We start from the raw sequence: 19,991 nt of genomic DNA, 5'->3' as shown, positions 1-19,991 counted from the left end.
CTTTCCCTTTCTCTCTCAGTGTCTTAAACACTTGTGCATTAATTTCCATTCTTTCCACATACCCCACCACCACCACCCCTTCTCACAATTACTTTGTCTTTCCTCTGGCATTGGAGCCCTCTTCCTTTTATCTTGCTGGAGTTCACACTGGCGCACCTTAGAGTCCTTCCCCCCCCCCCTTGGTGGCCATCCAGCAGACTCATTTCCCCAGAGGACTTTACCTGAGCCTGTGCCAGATGCTTCCATTTTACTGGGGTTTTGGCTGCTATGGAAACAGAAGATGGATCAAGGGGAGAGGAGCAAAATAATCAGAATTTACCTGTGGATCAGAGTAATTTAGATGAACAGCCGTTTCCAGATCCCTGGTCCAGATTAGCTATCCCAGATTCAAACTGATGAGACATGCCAAGCAGTAACTAATCACCTTGAACTCACCAGGGTGCCGTTTTCCCTGTGATTGATTATTTGGAGATCAGAGGTGTCATTGGGCTGCTGCCAGGTCTGAACTGAAGCTGGAGACCCTTAGCCGTCAGACCTTCATCTTCCCCCACTAAATATTTCCAAAACGGTACTTATTTTAAATAAGTTGGGACAGGCTTGGGGTTCCTTGGAGGAAAAAAATATAGGACGCATCTCAGCAAAGGCTCCAGAGGCAGAGAGCTGTTGTCATCTTTTGTCCCATCCTGTGGGGGTAGATCATGTTTCATTCTGGAGCATTCTCACACAGGTACCCATTATAATCCCTGAATCGATAGCTGATGGAAGCTAAGCACGTCGGCAACCCTGATGGCTTCATTACATTTTATCCCTCCAGACGGATCTGTTTGTTTTGTACATTTCTGAAAAATCCGAGTTTTTTCCATCATAACTCATATGGTGCTACATGTAATAAATTTACATAAACCTCCTTAGAATATATAGGAGCCTTGACCACCTTTTATGTGAAAAAGGAGAACAGGAGTGTTAACCACCACTTAGTAACTGGCTCCTACTATTTTGATACACAGCCACTTAGGAGTAACATCTGGTTGGAAGAGGGTAGAGGAGCCTTGTCCTTGAAATCACCTGCCTGGCACTTTACATCGGATGGAGAAAACGTCATTTATCCATATCCAAGATGGAGAGGGAGCGGAGGCCTCCCAAGCCACATCGCTGTGCTACCATTGATCATGGGAAGCGGTTTCCTCTTACTCCTGGCAACATGTCTTCTAGTTCCCCTCATGAGCCTACCACTCCCAAGAGGTCAAGAAGAAAGTACACGAGTTTGGAAAGATGCCCGCCCTCCCTCTACACAGCTGCTCTGGAGTGTGCGAGTGTTGCTTACACCTGCATTGGCCTTGATCTTTTCAGAAAGACGCGCCCTCGTCTCCCTGTCTCACATGGAAATCCACTTGGATCCATACGAATGTTTTATTGGCCCCTTGCCTAACTCTGTAAAAAGTACTAGCATCCTACTGCAGTGGCCCAGGTGGCCTCAGGGACCTCTGTCTCCTATAGACACATTCCCCATTCATGGCTCTGTATCTTGTCTTTCGTCCCCGTCTAGGCATGCAGGAATTTATTTTTACACAGCTCTAAGCTCTAGTCTTCTTGTGTCCAAAAGAATACTTTCAATGTTCTCTATTCCTCTGAGTCTTCCCTAAGGAAATAGAAATACCATCTCTTTCAGGATATCCTAAAAGGTGCTTATTAGCACCTCTCTCTTCATGGAAAAGTATTCTCAAAGTCAAATGTTTAGGTTTCCAGTTGCTATTGGGTTTTAAGAGCTTTAGAGAGGAGGCTGCGATTCCTATATTACCACAACCCCGAGATCCCAACATGAAACTCGGATGAAGGTATGAGTCCGATTGTTCTTGTCTGAGTTCTTTGATGCATATGGAACCAGGAATCACTGAGCGTCCTAATGGAGCTGCCCTCTTGAGTGTCCTGACCTCTTCCTCTCTCCCATCATACAAAACACTGAAAATAAAAACCTCACCAAGGCTGCTAAAGGAATACTTCGTACCTAGACATTGGTTGGGGGATCAGTAAGGTCCAATGAGCTATTTACAGAGTGTGTCCTGATTTCTGGTCCATGAGTTCCTTGAGACCTAAGTCTCTTTGAGGCCCTACATCTCACTTTGCTTCTTCACCTTCTAGCTCAATGCCCAGCATCTGGAAAGCATTCAAGGAGTATTTGTTGATTCAGTAAGCAAGCACTTACCTTTGCCAGTGCCCCCGAGAGGCAAGCCTGTACTCCTGGTTCAAAGACTTCATCCTGAACCCTGAGAAATTCTCTTCCACTTTGATATCGCTGTTGGGACCTGGTGCGTTTCCTGCTGGAGCTCAACTGGGAGGTCTCCAGGACATTTTCTCTGGTCTTCACAGGATTGTCAAGCCTTTCCTGAAGTCCCTCTACTGGGGAACCTGCTATGGCAGGGCTTGACTCTTCCTTGAGGAGAGATTCCTTTTCAAGTACTCTTTTGAAAAAGTTGAGAAGGCTCACAAGTGACTTTGAAAGTGGGTCTTCTGTGAAATCCCTTCCGCTTCCCTCACTGCCTCAATCACTCCCCCTGATGTGTGTGTTTCTCTCACCTTGTCTTCATCTGGCCTTTCTGGGCTCTTGATCCTTTTGGTGTATTACTCTTCCCAACCCTAATTATACCTAAACCCTCAGTGGCTCCCAACAGTTTCATAAAATAATCCCATATATTGCCAGGGAAAGTTAGTTCAATGGTATATGAAAATCTGCTGCACCTCATGGGTTAAAAAAATAAAAATCCAAAGAGAGAAATCAGTACCAAAAAAAAAAAAGAGAGAAATATTAGTTGAAAAATTCTCCCTGCCTTCCCCCGCCCTCCTACAGTATATGAATTAAAGTGGGAAAGAGATTGATTGGTTTTTCCCAGGGCCATAGAAAGACTCTGGGTGCAGAATGAGAGCAGGACCACATGTCTATATTTGCAACCCGGGCCCTGTTACGGAACCCTTCCCTTTCCACAGTGTGCAGTGGACTATACCTGCAAGACTGAGCAACCTTCCCCAGCTGCCAAATCTCTTCCTGTCCACCTGAGCTCCCCTGCTGTACTTGAAGAGGCCCAGGGACAGTTGGTTTCTCTGGACCTTGTTTCTCATGGTTTTAAAAGGCACCGAAAACCTCACCAAGTTGGTGAGGACAAAGTGACCCTTGGATGGAAGCCCTTCTCCTTGCCAATGCCCAGAGTCCTTCCCTCTGTACCCCCCCTCCACGCCCACCTATTTCCCCATTTGTCAGCACTGACAGGTCTTCCTCCCCAGCCAAGCAGGACACTGAAGCACTAATTGGCACTGGAGGTATCACAGCTTGAGTTCAACCAGAGCTGGCAGGCGCCATGACTCCAGTGACAGCTCTGTGAAAAAGTGTCAGGAGCAGAGCTGTGGCATGCCATCGGCTGACTGCAGCACCCTGGCACTAATGAGCAGTCTGTCAGCACCAGCATCAGGGGCCCCATGTGGCACAGAGATCATTAGGATGGCAGACGAGAAAAACTTCTCCAGCAAAGAAGAGCTGGGGATGGAAGGCAAGGAGGACAAAATGGAACTAAAGGCATCTCCTTGCCCACAGATGGTTACCACCCAGCAGGAGAAAACCAAAAAAGCTCCCCTCTACCCCCCAAAAAAGGTAAGAAAGAAAAAGATGTTTTTAAAATATCTCTGTGCCAACTCTGGACAACTCTTAGACTCTCATTTTGATTGGGTTGCCCTGTAATTAATCAATACAGGCCATAAATCCTTACTAGAGTAGGCCAAGGGGGCTCGGTGAATAAATTCACTCTCCAGTCATGGTTGCCTGTGCTATGAAACCAGGCAAGTGGCCTGAGTTCCAAAGAAAGAAGGACCTGAGGCAAAAAAAAAAAAAAAAAAAAAAAAGGAAGCCTTGGGATCTGTGTCTTTTTACAACTTTTCAGGGCAGGCTCCCTGCCCAGGAAACCTGCTGAGCTGCCAGCTGCTTGCCTGTCTTCCACTGGAGTATGAGAATCGAAGAGACATAGGAGAGAAGCTTTTTATTTTCCCCTTTGTTACTTCACTCCGGAGGTGTGTTTGGGAAATGGCCAGTGAGTCTGCTCTATTTTTCTGCTTCCTGAGGGCAGGTATGAATTTTCCAGCTCCATTCTTCTGCTTCAGGCATTCTGGAATGTCTGGCCTTTCTTTGAGGTTCTGGCTACCTGTAATGGCCCCATCTTCACAGGTGGAAGCTGCCTCCTAAGGCGGCCATCTGTCTGAGGGAGATGGGCCTTGAAAACAGGTCCAGCTGGATTTGAAGTCCCCTCCACTGCTCAATGGCTAGGTCACACCAAGGTAGCGATGAACCTTCTGGAAGAGGCATCTCTTTATAAGCTTTGTTCTTGCTCCCTGGCATAGCATTGAGAGATTTGTTATTTGGTTCTGGACCCCATTTGCCCCACATGCTGCAATCACACCAACAACGTGACATTTGCTGCATAGTTGGTGCCTTTACCTTTGCACTTACCATCTAGTCTTCCTATATCATCTCCTTGCACCTTTCGGATAGAGTTTTACCTTTGTCCTAAGACCATGCTCAAATGTGACCAGTTCAGAGGTCTCTGGTGACTTTCTTCAGGCAAAGTGAGTCACCTCTTTTTTTTTTTGAGATACCATAGCTCTTTGCACAGACTTCTAACAATGGCAATTCTTACTGCGACTCATAGGCTCATGAGGCCCTCTTCCTGTCCAAGGGATCAAGGAGAGCAGGAACAGTTCTTATGCTGTTTTATTTTATCACAAACTCAGTGCCTAGCACAGCACCAGATGTTTGCAGGCCCTGTGATTGTTGAACAAAAAGGTGTCCAATCTATGGATACCGTATGTCCCATCCCTTTTTAAAATTAAGTCTTTCTGGTGCATAATTGAAAATAAAAGCAGTTATAGTGAGTAAAGGGCAATATACAGGAGCTTCATCTCTTCATATCATCCTTTACTGTCTATAATATGTTTCTCAAACGAGTCCAAAGATTTTATAAGAAAAGATCCCCCCCCCCCCCCCCGCTGGTCTGCTCCCAGGACCAAGCCTAAGACTCTTCATCTGCAAAACAGAAATAATAAGACCTTTCTAACATGGATGTGGTGAGGTTTACGTGGACTCTTCAATGCCAAGCTCCTGGCCCCATGATGACATGTAGTAGGTACCCAACAACATTAGCTTCCGCAGCCCCAGCCAGCACCTTCCTCTCCCTCCCACCCATGAGACAAGAACAAAAGGGGAAGAAATTAAAATTCTTTTCTCTGAAAAGGTTGAATCCTTACAAAAGCTGAAGCTCAGTCAATTGCCAGAATGGATAGATATTCAAAGATGCTTAATCAGCACCTCCCTCATCACCCCCCCACCATTTTCTAATTAACGTAGGTACTTGATTAAAATTCCCAGAGTACCCCCAAGTAGCTATCCCAGGAGAACCAAGTAATTGCTATTGCAAAAGATATTACAGTGGTCATTGATGGTGGAAGAAAAAAAAAATAATTGCATCATAATTGAAAGTGGCAGATCTCCTGTCCACAGTAGCAGCAGAGCATACGGTATTAGGCCCAACCTATACAGAGAAAGCGATTTATTATGATAAAGATAAACCAGTGGCGCAACTTCAAGTCTGAGGCAAAGTGATCGAGAAACTCGTTAAGCGAATGGTTTAGACACAGACACACCGACCAAGGTGGGAAAGAAGAAAGCCGAGGAAGGCATTTACTGATGACTGTTTAACTCCGTAATTCTCTTTAACTGTAAAATTACAGCGAGTTAGATACAGTTAGGGTAAAATTTGCCAATGTCAATAAGCGTTTTCGTAAGTTTAAAATTTATGATCTGGTTTAAAGCAATATTATAGCTGTGCAACTTCCTACCTCAAAGAAGAGGAGAATCATAAAAAGACTAGTGGGGAAATTAATGAGTTCAATGTGGCTGGATTGAGAACATATGAAATCAAGCCTCCGTCTAGAAACCAAGGGCAGGAGTGCATACCACAGACACTGTTTGTGGTTTTACCCAATTATTTTAAAACCCTTGAAAAATGTTGTAGAATCAGACGTCTGCTGAATTCAGACATTGCTAACAGCATCTTTCCCCACACTTTCCTTAGTCAGGCTATTTATGCTGGTACTTGGTGACCGTTACTATGCAGAATTGTTTTGATAGAACAAAAAAAGGAAACATAAAAGCAAGAGGATTGTATCATCTGCCCCGCAGATGCTAACCAGCCCTGGCTGAGTAAGATGCAAAGGACTTCTGAAAATGACAGCCCATCCAGGAGACCTCATTTCTGATGAGCACCTGTAGTTAGGCAGCTCTACTTGGGGTGTAAGAAGGGTCTCAGCAGGGCTTCACCACCCACCACAACCACAGTGACCTCTTCTCCATCAGACCCGCGTAGACACTAAAGGCTTTGGGGTCCTGTGTTGGGGAGCCACCAAGAACAGCCATGCCAACTTGGAGAGAGTTTCCATTCCAAATGTCCTTATCACCAGGACTTCAATGTGTAGATCTGACTTTGTACCACACTTTTGAATCCTGAATCGTGGCTTGATCTGAGATGACTGCTTTCCCCCTAGAGTCTAGATTATAACCAGAGTCTCTTTTATCCAAGAGTAACAAAAACAGTCTGTGGATGCTTAAAAGTGTACTAGGTACTCTTCTGAACATTTACGCATGGTAGTGTGGATTATTCACAACAGCAGTGTGAAACACGTCCCATGATTAGGCTACTTTACCAGTGAGGGAGGGAGGCTTGGAGAGGTCAGGCTAATGGATCAAGGTCACACAGCTCCGAGATGCACTGCTGAGATCCAGCCCCAGCACTGTCTCCAGAATGTGCTTCGCCACTGCTATACAGTGCCATTCTCAAAGGCTGGTCCCTGCACTAGCAGCGTTAGCATCACCTGGCTTACGCCCCAGAGCTAAGGTGGGAGACCCAGAAGTCTGCACGTTAGCCAATCCCTCAAGTGCTTCTGATCACACTCACATTCAAGAACCTACTGTATATTAGTTGCCTTGTGCTGGGCCCTTTACTTTACATACTTGATACCACTTAATTCTCATGAATGGTCTAATAAGTAGATACTATTTTCATATTAGTGGTAAAGAAATGGAGATTTGAGAGGATAATTTCCCCACAAATATGAAATGGCCAAGGTGAAAGTCAAATCTAAGTATTTTCTGCTCCAAGATCCATATTCTTAATGTGTATTGATTTCCTGCCTGATTGCTGACCCATTGCTTCTTCTGGATCTTCTGAGACATGTCTATAGTCTGGTTTCACATTTCCTGCCAGCCCGGGGCTTATGGTCTCTGGTTTGTCCACTTTTTCACACCATTCTTTCAAAGTCACCCACACCCTTGTTCAGACACTGGACTCTGGTTGGGGCACTGGGCTTGGCCTTGGCATTCCATCCTCCCCAGTGATCTGAGGCTCCTTTCAGTGGATCTTTGCATGAAACCTCTGAGCAAAGGACAGAGCCCAGCATGGAGGGTCGACTTTGCCTCAGTTCTCAGCTGAGTTCTCTTCCTCCTACTGAGTAGGCCTTTGTGAGTTTTATGCTCTCTCACCCTTCCCCTTCCACCACGGGACCAGGACCCGTGGCAGTGATGCAGCTGCTCTCTGACTTGATTTATTTTTTCTTCATGTTAAATACTATCATTCTCTCACACAATGGTATGTCTTCTGCTTTGATTGTTATTATTAGGTTGTTTTACACTTTAACAGCTTTAGATATGAAAAGAAATTGCTGGATTCCAGGGTATGTTTTTCATTATCTGACTCCATTCAGTTTTCCTACGTGTCCTTGTGGTATTTGGCATACTTTATCTTCGTAGTGGTGTAAAATGCTTTTACTACTGGAGCCAGGACAGTGGGGAGGGAATGAACGGAATACCAATGTGGTTCCTCTCAGATCAAGGAAGCTCCAGCCTCCTTCCTGGCTAGACTGCACAGGTTCTCCGAGAATTACTGCACGGTCAGCTTGGTCATCACCTTTGAATTTGAGGTCAGGAAGCCGTAGCTCTTCCATCCCTAGGAGAATCATCTTTGCCAATTCTCCCCAACAGTGACTGATTCCTCTTTGCTCACACCCACCCCTCGCCCCAAAAAGCAAATCCCTCTTCCCTTTTCTAACAGAGAGTTCAGAGGAATGACTTTGTTCTTTCATCAGTTCCTCCATAATGGGTTCAGGACTCCTGTTTAACTGTTCTGCACTCAGGAAGCCTTGTGTTCCTTCTCTAATTTCTTGCATCACTGGTTTGCCCTCTACTGAATGGTTCACTGGGGTCACTGTGGTTGAAGATATTTGGCTAATCATCTGCATGAGAGAAAGAGACAAATGGCTTTCTCCCTTCACCAATTAATTTATTCTATCACCCAAAATTCCAGATTCCCCACATTCCCCAGAAAAATTCCTTGGCAAAACAGGTTTGATTGTCCCTGTATGAATTCATGTGTTCCTCAATAATTGCTTATGAAGCAACTTCTGTCTGCTGAATGACTGTCCTAAGGCATTGGAGACACATGAATGAGCAAAGCAGACAAAACCCTGGCTTCAGAGAGCTTCTAGTGAGAGAAAAAATAAGCTGATGGATATGTAAACCTTATAATGTGTTATATGGTAATTACTGTGGAAACATTAGTCAAGATAAAAGGCAAAGTGATTATCAGCATGTGTTGGGGGTTGCTGTCTTTTTGTTTAAACAAAAACTTCTGTTAATTGTCAACATTTCTAATGTTCCAAATTTAGGATACTAAGTAAATATTAGTTTTACTATTTCTATGTCCCTATTCACTTTTATTTATTTATTTTTTTTCCTATTCACTTTTAGCCAATGTTAAGATTTTTAATGTTATGGCAAAAGTTTTTTTTTTAATTTTTTTTTATTTATTTATGATAGTCACACAGAGAGAGGAGAGAGGCTGAGACACAGGCAGAGGGAGAAGCAGGCTCCATGCACCGGGAGCCCGACGTGGGATTCGATCCCAGGTCTCCAGGATCGCGCCCTGGGCCAAAGGCAGGCGCCAAACCGCTGCGCCACCCAGGGATCCGAAAAGTTTTTAAATATTCAAAGAAAATCATATTTTTGTCATTAACAACTTAAGATTATTTTGCATGGTTTAAGCTTATGTGGGTGTTGTAATCTTAAACAGACAGGGATGGATGGGATCCCTGGTAGCGCAGCGGTTTAGCGCCTGCCTTTGGCCTAGGGCGTGATCCTGGAGACCCAGGATCGAATCCCACGTCGGGATCCCGGTGCATGGAGCCTGCTTCTCCCTCTGCCTATGTCTCTGCCTCTCTCTCTCTCTCTCTGTGTGACTATCATAAATAAATAAAAATTAAAAAAAAAAAAAACAAAATTGTTATAAAAAAAAAAAAAACAGACAGGGATGGAGTCATTAAGAACACAGCCCATGAGGGTTGTGGGAAGACACTGGACTAACCCCAGAAGGAACGTTCTTGGCAGGGCTAGTGGTGAATACAAAGGCCCTGAATCAGGACACAGCTGCCAGGGTCAGGGTCATCAAGGAGCCCATGGGGCTATCAGATTTATGCACTGCCTACCTTCTTCTTAATGGATTATAAGCTTTATGAGGGGAAGGAACATGCTCTTTCTTGTTTAATGTTGTGTACACCAATGGTTAGCATGTGCCTGTCAAATTACAGACATTCAGGAATTACTTGTTCAAGGAATGGGTGAATCAAGTCAGCATGGACTTACACTATGAAGAGTGGAGCATGCTGGAAAGTTACAAGCTGGTTCCTTAATTAGTGATTACAGGTTCTGGAGAATAGCATGATCAGGCCAATCACAGTGCTAGAATATGGTGAGACAGAAGGGAAGGTCCATGGAGAAGAGGGGTCCAGGAAGCTGACAGTGCAGGTGTCTGACAAATCATCAAAGGGATGTTGAAGTCATAGCCAATGATGGCTGAGGTTAGTGACAAGTAGGACTGTGAGCCATGTGAAAGCCCTCAAAGAGTCATGAGGAGTTCAGGACATCAGTCATTGGCAGCAAGGACAGGTAGCTGCAACATTGCCAGAGGGAAAAAGCTTTGAAAGGGTTTTCAATAAAAATGTGAAAGAGGAATGGTCTCCAGGTGATCTTGAGGAGTGAAAGGACCATCACCCCAACCTCCAGATGCCAAAACAAACAATCCAGCAATTTCTTGAGAGAGCCACAGAGGATGTGTTGCCCTCAGGAAGTAGCTGGACTTTCATTACTTAAGGCAGTTCAGGTAGTGGTCAGCCTGGGGGCTGAGGGCCAGACAGAGGGTCTCGCTTAGGTACCGAGTGGTGTTCCCCAGAATGTAAGGCGGGGAGAAGGGGGGATGAAAGAGCCGCAGGACATTGGTGATGGGGGGAAGGGTCTGGTTGCAGAGTCACCTGGGCAGTGACAGGAGTGAGGCATGTTGGATTTAAATTGTTCCCAATGGAAGACAGTAAAACTGCATTTTGCAGATTTCAGCTGCAGCCTGTGCCTGTGGTAAGGGTTAGGAATCTCTTTTCTTCCTAAACCTTAAGGTGAGGTAGTGACAATGGTAGCTTTTGGCAAGGTCAAGCCTTTCTTTATGACCCAGAGCAAGGGGACTCACTTTTTCAAGGCCATTAAAAGGTCAAGGTCAGAGATCATGAGATAGTAGGAGAGGAGGGGAGTGTATAGAATTAAGAGATATGTAGCCGGGCCAATTGCCAGAAGCTGGTAATAGGGTCAGTGTGAGGTGAGAGTGCAGGCAGAGACTATGTTGACAAGAACTCCTAGGTACCTAGAATGGTCTCCTTACTGCCTGTTTTGAGGGATTAAGGCTAATTATCTATCTGGCTTTTCTCCTATGTGGCAATAGGTAAGGTGTTAGGAACTAGCTGGTGTCTGATTTATTTTTGTCCATTGATCCATGTAGGCTAGCTCCCTTTTCTCCAAAAATGATCATGACAACTCCAGACTTATTTATTTATTTTTTTAAAGAATCAAGATTTATTAGATTGAACAGAAATGATAGAGTACAGCAGAGTTATAATAAATAGAAAGGATCATCTTTTATTCAACAGATATTTATTGAGTACCTAAAGCACAAGAGTGCATGTCTAGGTCCTTCTGACTGTGTGGTGAACACAGCATCCAAAGTCTCTGCCTAAAAAAAAAAAAAAAAAAAAAAAAAACCAACTCTGCCTTGTGGAGCTGCGACAAGGAAGTAAAGGTAATATTTGATAAATAAATATGCCACCTAGTGTCAGGGAAAGATTGTTTTGTGGAAGAAAAGGACACATTTACCCAGAGATGCGATAGAGAAGGGTGAGTGGTACTACTTTAGAGTATCAGGAGCAGCCTTGACAGATACCTAGAGGCCCAAGGGAAGTGAACCCATGGATGGGATGTATCAAGAGAGAGTATTCCAAGCAAAGATATCTGCAAATACCAAGACCACGTGTCCAGAACATGCTTAGTGTGTATGAAAAACCATAAGAATGTGGACACAAAGAAGTGACCTAGTATGTGATTAAAGAGAGACAAGGGTCAGATCATGTAGCTCCTGGAAAACCATGTTAAAATTTTGGAATGTATTTGCATCACAAATACTGACCAGTTTTAAGCAACAGAGTGAAATGATTGAATACATGTTGTTCAAGGGTCATTTTAACTGCTTGAAGCAAAAGACAGGGGTCAAGAGGTGAGGTAAGGGTAGCAACTGGGATGCCAATTCAGATACTGCTTTGGTCCCTCAAGGAATGATAATGATGTGAACTGTCGTGGTAGGGTTGAAGGTGGTAAGACCATGTTCAATGTGGAATATATTCTGAATTAAAGCTGCCAAGATTCACTGAGTAAACATGGGAGTTGTGAGGCCGAGGTAAGAATCAAGGGTGACTGAGATTTGTAGCCGGTGCCATTGGCGACTAGCGATACCATTTTCTGCTGCCAAGAACTCCAAGAGGAGCAGATTTGTAGGTGGAAACAGGAGCTTGGAACCTAAGGTTCACAAGTGACGATGCTAGCAGAGAGCTGGCTATGTGAGGGTGCATGGGCTAGAGGAATAAATGTGGGGATCAGTAGCATCCTCATGGCATTCAGCCCTGTAAGGCAAGCTATCACCTCCTACAAGGTGAGGATGGTTATATGGTTATAGGATAGTTTTGTGGCCTGGGCCTTGGGGCATTCCCATACTGGGGTGCCAAGACAAGAGAATGAGCCAGCACAGATAGTGGTGAGGCAGCAGCCAGAGAGTGACAAAGGTAATCTGAAAGATAAGGAAGAGGATGCTTCCTAAAAGGGGAGAGTGATCCTTGCGTGTCCCTTGGAAGACAAGGGAGATGGGGAGCTCAGAATTGGTGAAATGTACTTGCATGAGACCCTGGCTGGTGACAATGGTTCTGGTGCCAGAAGATATGGGGCAAGATTGATTGGAAGGGGAGAGAGTGAGTTGGATGGATGGAAAGGGTAATAAAGTCCTTGAGAAGTTTTGCTATAAAATATGGCATGATGTAGGGTTAGTTTTTGGAGGGGAGTGTGAGGGTAAAGAAGGATATTTTCCCAAAGTCCAGTCTGCAGCCTGGCTTTCCTTGGCCATCTCTTGGCTATTATTGCTGTGTAATCATAGTGGTCCTTGAACAGCATGAATTTGGACTGCCTGGGTCCACTTAGATGAGAACTTTTCTTTTCTTTATAAATACAGTATAGCACTGTAAATGTATTTTCTCTTCCTTACTGTCTTCTTAATAATATTTTCCTTTCTGTAGCTTCCTTTATTAAAAGAATACGGCATCAAATACATGTAACGTACAAAATACATGTTAACTGACTGTTTATGTCATTGGTAAGGCTTCCGGTTGACAGGCTATTAGTAGGTAGGTTTTGGGGGCTCAAGGTTGATATGTAGACTTTCAACTGCACAAAGTCTCAGCACCCCTGATCCCCATGTTGTCCAAGGGTCAGCTATACTTGTGTTAGGGATCTCAACTGTCCCTCCTCTTTGGGTGAAATAAAAGAAAGAATTAGCTAAGACTGGTCTGTGCTTATGGAGCAACCTATACACTTTGAGTGATCCCAAAATTTCTCTATGTGGCTTTTGAGTGATCTGGGAATTCAAAACCAAAGTCTCCACATTGCTAAAGCAACTGACTGTCTCTGACACTAAGGAACATTGTCTGGAGATGAGACTCTGCTGCCAAGTCCAGTGGAGATCCCACTGAACATTGGCAGCTAAAGCACTTATGGGAAACATTGCTTGGAGTGTGAAAGAGCCCACGACAAGGAGCATCAAGGATGATATCTGCTTATTTATCAACCCCCCCCCCCCTTAGAGACCAGGGAAGAAGTTCTCAAAGTCCTCAATATTTGCCCTTCCATGACCAGATACTCAACTAGAACAGAGTATTTGAATTCATCTATTCCTCACCACCAGAACAGGAACCCAGTTAGCCTTGGGCAGACACCCCTTTGGCCACAGAGGATTATCCAGGTGAAACCCTTCCAGGAAGCTCCAAAGGGGATGGGTTAGGATGGCCAACTAAGTACCCTGGAAGAGCTGACAAACACAACCCAAGTTCTATTCTGGGGGAGACAGCCGTCTGGGGAAAATATTTTAGTTCTCTGCAGATGTATGCCCTGGAAATTATGTAAACATCTCTGCTGCCTCAGTGTTGCTGAGTTTAGGTCAGACAGAGTAGAGGGAGCAGATAATCTGTGCTTAATCTGGACTAATGTTGGAGATGGGAGAGAGTTCACCAACCTGGAAAAAAGTACCAGCAGTGACAGGTAGTGACATCTTCTCCACCTAATCCTACAAGTAAGTGCCTGAGAACTCTTCAAAGTATTTCTCCCTCACAGTCCTAACAAACTCCTTCTCATTGCCCACATTACCCTAGAGGCATTTCTTCCCTTTGAGAGGGGAAAAAGGCCCTTGATTGTTATGGCACATTGTGAAATCCATGGAAGAGTTGGAAAGAAGTGGTTCCATCTGTCTTTGCATCTCTGTTTCCAACCAGAACCCTTGGCCCTTGAAAATCAAGGGCAACTTAATGAATGTGACCACAATGTTTACATCAACATAATTTTGCTTTCTTTGGCTTCACTGCCAAGCGTCCACACTGGCCAGTCCTTGTTCTTCTCTTAAACGGCCACATTCCTCTGTGTTGATGTTTTCTCTCTTTATCACAGCACTTTTCTAGGCCTCTTGATTTTGGTCACTCAGGTGTTGTCATGGCAATGACATCCTCAGTAGAGTGGTGCTGCTCATGTTGTCATGGTTATAAGAACCTCTTGATGAGAGCCCTACTTCATTGTTATAATGCAGACAGCAGTAAAGGACCCTAGGATCTCAGCAAGCCTGGATTCTTAGGCTAGGAGCTAGTGTTTCTGTGCCTAAAAATGCAAGTGGCAGTAATTAGAGAAATAGCAGCAGTCTAAAATGGTTAGATTCTAACCATATGGAAAGAAGACTGAAAGAGGGATCATCATCATCATCATCATCATCATCATCATCATGATAACCAAAATTTTTAAAGTAGTTGTCTATGTTCCAGGCACTATTATAACCATTTCACATGCATAAACTCTTAAATTTTCTTGACAAACTTGTGACGTAGGTGTTATTACTGTTCTTTTATAGTTCAAGAGACTGAGACCCAGAGAGCTCACATAGGTAACCTGCTCAAAGACGTACACTACTATAGGGTTGGACAAGATGTAACCAGGCAGGTGGGTTACAGAGGCTCCACCCCGAACCCATAGCTCTCCTGCTTACTGGGTGTCCTATTTTTTAATCTATAGCAAAAACCAAGATGAATCAACCCATTCACCAAAGGACATGCTAACTTAGATCATCTTTTTTTTTTTTTTGCTAGAATTCAAATAGTTTCTATTTTTATGCCATTTTTAAATTTTAAAATCTTTTCATTTGATTCTCTAACAACCGTAAGAGGTTAGTATTGCTATTAGCTTTATTTGACAGATGAGAAAATCCAGGTTGGAAAAAAGCCCTATGATCTTCCAGGAAATGGCTCTTAGACTGTGTGACAGACAAGGCCTGAATACATGGCCACCACTGATTCAGAATCGAGGGCTTTGTCCTGCCCTGGTGCATAACAGACCCTGTGGACGGTGTGATATAGCCCTAACTCTGGGCTATCACCAAACCACCTACAGCACATAATTGCTCACAGTCAACATAATAGTGATAGAAGGAATAAAAGGTAGGCCTTGCAATGTCATTCAGGTAGCCATTTGTCCTCTTTTGCCCTCCTTATTTTATGCCTAATAACTCCACTATTAATGGTAGCTACTTTCATCTATCACAATCTAGGCGGAAGAGCAGCAGCCTTCATTCCATTCCAACTGCTGCCATTGACTCTCTGCTACTTTGAGCAAGTCATTTAACCTGTGGAAGAATCCCAATAAAAGGTTAATTACAGCTCTATGTCTATGCTGATCTTCAGAAAATGACAATTAAACATAAATAAGTTACTTAGAAGCTGGCCTCTGAGAAAGTACAGCTTCTAAGGCCGAAGGAGCTCAGGCCTAAGATTTGATGAATCTTCTCATTTGAGTACGAGGAGATTGGAGGGAGATATACTGAGTGGAGGATGACACTAAGGTTAATAAAGGCGAAAAAAAAACAAAACAAAAAAACAAAAAAACAATAGTAGCAGAGGCTTATAACGTTCTTTTTAATGTGCTAACATTTTACCTATATCAACTCCTCTAATCTTTGGAACTACCCTATGAGTTTAGCTGCTATTATTATATATATATTTGACGAGTGACAAGACTGTTAAATAGTTTGCTGAAGGTCAGGTAGCTAGTATGGGGTAGAGCTTGAAAGTGAACTTTGCCTTCTGGATCCATCTGCAGATACTGGCATGTTGTCTCTTTCATGGGCATGGGCTGGGTTCCAGAAACCACCTGAGCATCATCAGAGGCATGACATGGTGAACTTTCAAGACTTGAGTTTTTATTATATGACTCGCGAAGCATAGCCCCCTTGGCCACATTGCCCACCCTCTCTGAGCCTTAAGCATCTTATCTGTAGAGTGAGGATCATGATGGGATGTGTACCTGGGCTTGTTGTAAGGATACGTGTGACAATGGATGTGAGTACATGCCCTGTGCCTGGGATAAAATGAAGTCTCAATAAATGTATGTCTCATCAAAGGTGGTGCTGTCAGTGAGCATTAGTGTCTTATTATGTCTGCCATTGACAGGTAGCATCTTATCTTATTTTTAAAAATTGACAGGGTTTTCCTAATACTTGAATAATGTGTCAAAGGTCATATGTTACAAGTCAAATGTGGCTGTCCAATTTTTGTGCCTTTCCACAATACCTCGGTTCATCCACTAGAGTTTGGCCCATACTATTTTTAGATGAACTCTTGGTACACAGGTTATCATTTCCTTTTGACAATCTTCTCCAGAGCCTCAGTTTCCCCTTGAGTCAAACCTCCAGCTGCTTCTAAGATTCCCAGTGGAAACTCCCGGTTCCTAACAAATGCCTGTTGAGCAGAGATGGTGAATACCTGACTGCCCATTGGCTTTGCACCATCCTTTCTTTCACCTGTAAAAGAAAACGTTCATAATTAGCAGCATCGGATTTGGGGAGAAATGGAAGTTCCATTAAAATAGCAGAAAGTAACTGAAGTTTAACCAAAAATAATAATACTGTGTCCTAGGTTTAATAAACAAAAGCACAAATAGAAAAGGCTATTTCTAGCCTAAAAAAAAAAAAAAAAAAAACAATTTATCTGGTATATAACGGTCCAGTCTTGAGGCGGGATGTGCCCTCCTCATCTCTGGTAAGCAGTGTTCTAGCCACGTAAGTGAAGTGCATGCAGCCATCAGCTGGGATACCTGTCTCTCATCAGGGACATGAGGTGAGACATAAAGTCTTCTCAACTCCCACTTCCAGGAATAGTAACTTGGAATTAGATGTGATGCTGTCCATGGGGCTTGATAACATCGAGATGCTTTGCTGCTCTCCTCATGTGATACTTAAATTAAACATTGGCTTTGAGGATGTTTCCATGTGCCTTTAAAAATGAAAACCCTTAAAAAAAAAAAAATGAAAACCCTTTTCTCTGCCTAGCTAATCGATAGGGCAGCCTAGTGGGAGAGGACCCGTCTGCTGCCCTCCCTGAGTGCCATGGCTGCTGAGTGAGTTGAAGGCAAAGTGAGAGAGCCAGGAGGGTCACAGCAGTGTTCCTTTCAAGATCCAAGTCAGATACAAAAGGGAATTAAAAACTTCACATTGAGTTGTTGTCACTCTCCCCGTGTCTTGCCTGGGAGGGTTCTCCAGCTGGAGAGCACTGAGAACACAGCCCTTTGGAGCTATTACAATTCATATTGACTATAAACTTCCCACAGCGCGAATAAGGGAAGGAGGTGCTTGCCAAGTGCTGGGGGGTGGGGAGGGCAATGCAAGTTATTTCACCATCTGATGATATACACCACATTGGGAAACAGGAGGGGGAAAGTAAAGGAGAAAAGAGAGTAGAGTGTGTTGGGAGGCTGGCAACTGATCATCCAACATCCCTTGGTGAAACTCGGATAAAGGCTACAGGTCGAGTGAAAAGCAACAGACATCCGGGCCCTTCCACCCAGCATGTATCTTCACTAATGGAGCTTGGTTGCCTCCAGTCTATATCCGGGAAAGGAGAACCTGCAACACACAGATGCCACCTGGCATCCTGGGGTCACAGATGAGAGGAGGTAGCAGGGAATACTGTAAAGGGAAGGCCACTGTTGTCAGGACACTTGATTTGACTCTCTTGTTCTGCCAATTAGGAAGGGAGTAGCCTTCAACAAGCCAGTTAACCTCAGTGAACTGGTGCCTCATCTGTGAGATGGGATCACAACACGAGATTAGCAGTCCTCCATCACAGGTGCTCCCTAAACACGAAAACATCACGTGCATGGTCCTTCTTTAAGGTTCTGTGTTAATCATGCAGAGCCTCCAAGCAATGCCAAGCAAGTCAAGAAGGCAGGGAGGAGAGCCGGAATCCCAGTACAGAGCAGTTTTCTAAGACAAGGATGTTTTCACTTTTTTGCAACATAAACTCAAAAAGCAAGTGTCGTAACCCTTGATTATGACTGTTGGTATAACAGCAGCAATTATCATTTGGTAAATCTTATATTTATTTATGCAGCATAATTAATTTGAATGTCCACCTAAGCATTTTACCAGTGCTACATGGAATGTAGCCCAAGTGAGTGAGGGGAGTTGAATCTGCTTAAAAAGAGCAGGATAACAGGACACGAGTGTGCAGGCCAGAAACCAAAAGGGAGATCACAGGCCAAAAGGCAGAGTTGGATCTGTGCTAGTTTTAGAATCAGTCCAGGGTCTCTGACTTCCGAAGGAGTCAGGACCTCCGAGCCAGCGCTGGTTCTTCTTGCCCTATTTCATGACACCAGAGATCTGCAGCCTGTGACCAACAGGCCACATCTGACCTCCAACCTGCTACCTGCTTTTGAAGAGCCTGTGAGTTCAGAAACAATTTTCCACTTTTAAATGGTTGGAGAATAGCTAGAGAAAAATAATACTTCATGACATGTGCAAATTATTTGAAATTAAAATGCTTTATGGGAACATGAGACAAAGTTTTAAGAGAACACAGCCATACCCATTCGTTTACAGCGGCTTTTGTCTTGCAGTGTCAGACTCGAGTACTTGAAACTACACCATATGTCCTACAGAGCCTGGAATATTTATCATCTAGTCTTTATAGAGAAGAAGTTTCCCAATATCTGTGCTACACGAAGACCTGCTCTTGACAGTTCTGATCACTGCTATCAAAATTCTTATTTTTATACCTATCCCCTTCCCTGGTTCTCTTTCTTGTAATTCCGTGACCTTGCAATTAGGATCCTTCTCATCCATGTTCAAAACAGTGCTCCTAAGGGTGGCCCGTCAGAGCATGGCCCCAAGCCATTCCTCAAGGACGCCTCTCCGGCTCACAGCTGCAGTGCTCTACTTGCGAGAGCTCTGTTTTGACTTCCTCTATCATGAGGTACTCATTTGTCGGGCCCCAGAGGAGTACTTCTGTTTTTCACACCATTCTATGCTCTTCCCACTTTGTCTTTTTTTGGGGTTGCTTTTGTTTGGGGGTAAGGTAGGGGGTGGATGGATCATGAAAATAAACCCTAGCCCTGGATCTTTGATCTCGTTAGCTTAAAACATGCTCACTGGCCTGCTGTTGATTCCAGTTTTACCCTCAGGGAAGTTTGTTCAGATGCTGTTCCCGCTTTTCTTTTTCACATAGTGTTTTGTGCTAACATCAGAACCTGCCTTCACTAGTAGTTTTAATGATGGGCACCATCTTCCAGGAGGAACACATTTGCATTTAAATCAGCACCTTCCAACCATCCCAAGTAATTGCAGACTCCCGAGCTCTTCTGGTTTCACATCCACATTTGATGGTCACCAGCATTATCCCCCCTCTCCCATTTCTGTCTAACCCCTGTAGCGCTGAGTTTATTTGGCAAGACAGGTCTTATGTTTCCTGGATGATCACGGTCATATGAGCTCTACTCAATTTATTACATTCCTTTTGAATTCCTCAGGCATCTCCGAGATGAATAGTCTTTCAGAATCCCATCATTATGATTTCATAGTTTCAAAAATATTTTACACATTATTATAATAATAATAATTTGACCAATGAGAAAAAGGATCATTCTGTCAAAGAGATTTATTTTCTATTGAGATGTACTTTGAAATCCTGTCACTCACTTTCAAAGTGAATCTCAGTTTTTATTCAAAAAATTAATTAGTGGTTATTGCCAACTGTTGGAAGTGCAGGTGTTATTTATATTCTTCTTCTTAACTTTTCTACTTTTCAAAATGTTTAATATGTGTTTGCAACAATTTTTATCATCATAAATTTAACCTTTAGAAGTAGATTTTCAATTTTCAATTCTAGTACAATATGCTTCGAAGAGACAATACATTGAATTAAGAAGGCGAAGCCATAATTTGCTACCAGCAAATTGCTGTATC

At 43.7% G+C, this 19,991-nt stretch overlaps 1 protein-coding gene across 7 annotated transcripts in view; it reads left to right on the top strand.

The window, feature by feature from the left end:
* Positions 1–19,991, top strand: part of NTM (neurotrimin) — a 934,064-nt gene that overhangs the window by 826,030 nt on the left and 88,043 nt on the right. The window lies entirely within an intron of this gene.

The sequence above is a fragment of the Canis lupus genome, chromosome 5 (assembly GCF_011100685.1).
Source record: "Canis lupus familiaris isolate Mischka breed German Shepherd chromosome 5, alternate assembly UU_Cfam_GSD_1.0, whole genome shotgun sequence".
Classification (NCBI taxonomy): domain Eukaryota; kingdom Metazoa; phylum Chordata; class Mammalia; order Carnivora; family Canidae; genus Canis; species Canis lupus.
The sequence above is the reverse complement of the archived record's forward strand: the minus strand, read 5'-3'. Positions and strand labels throughout refer to the sequence as shown.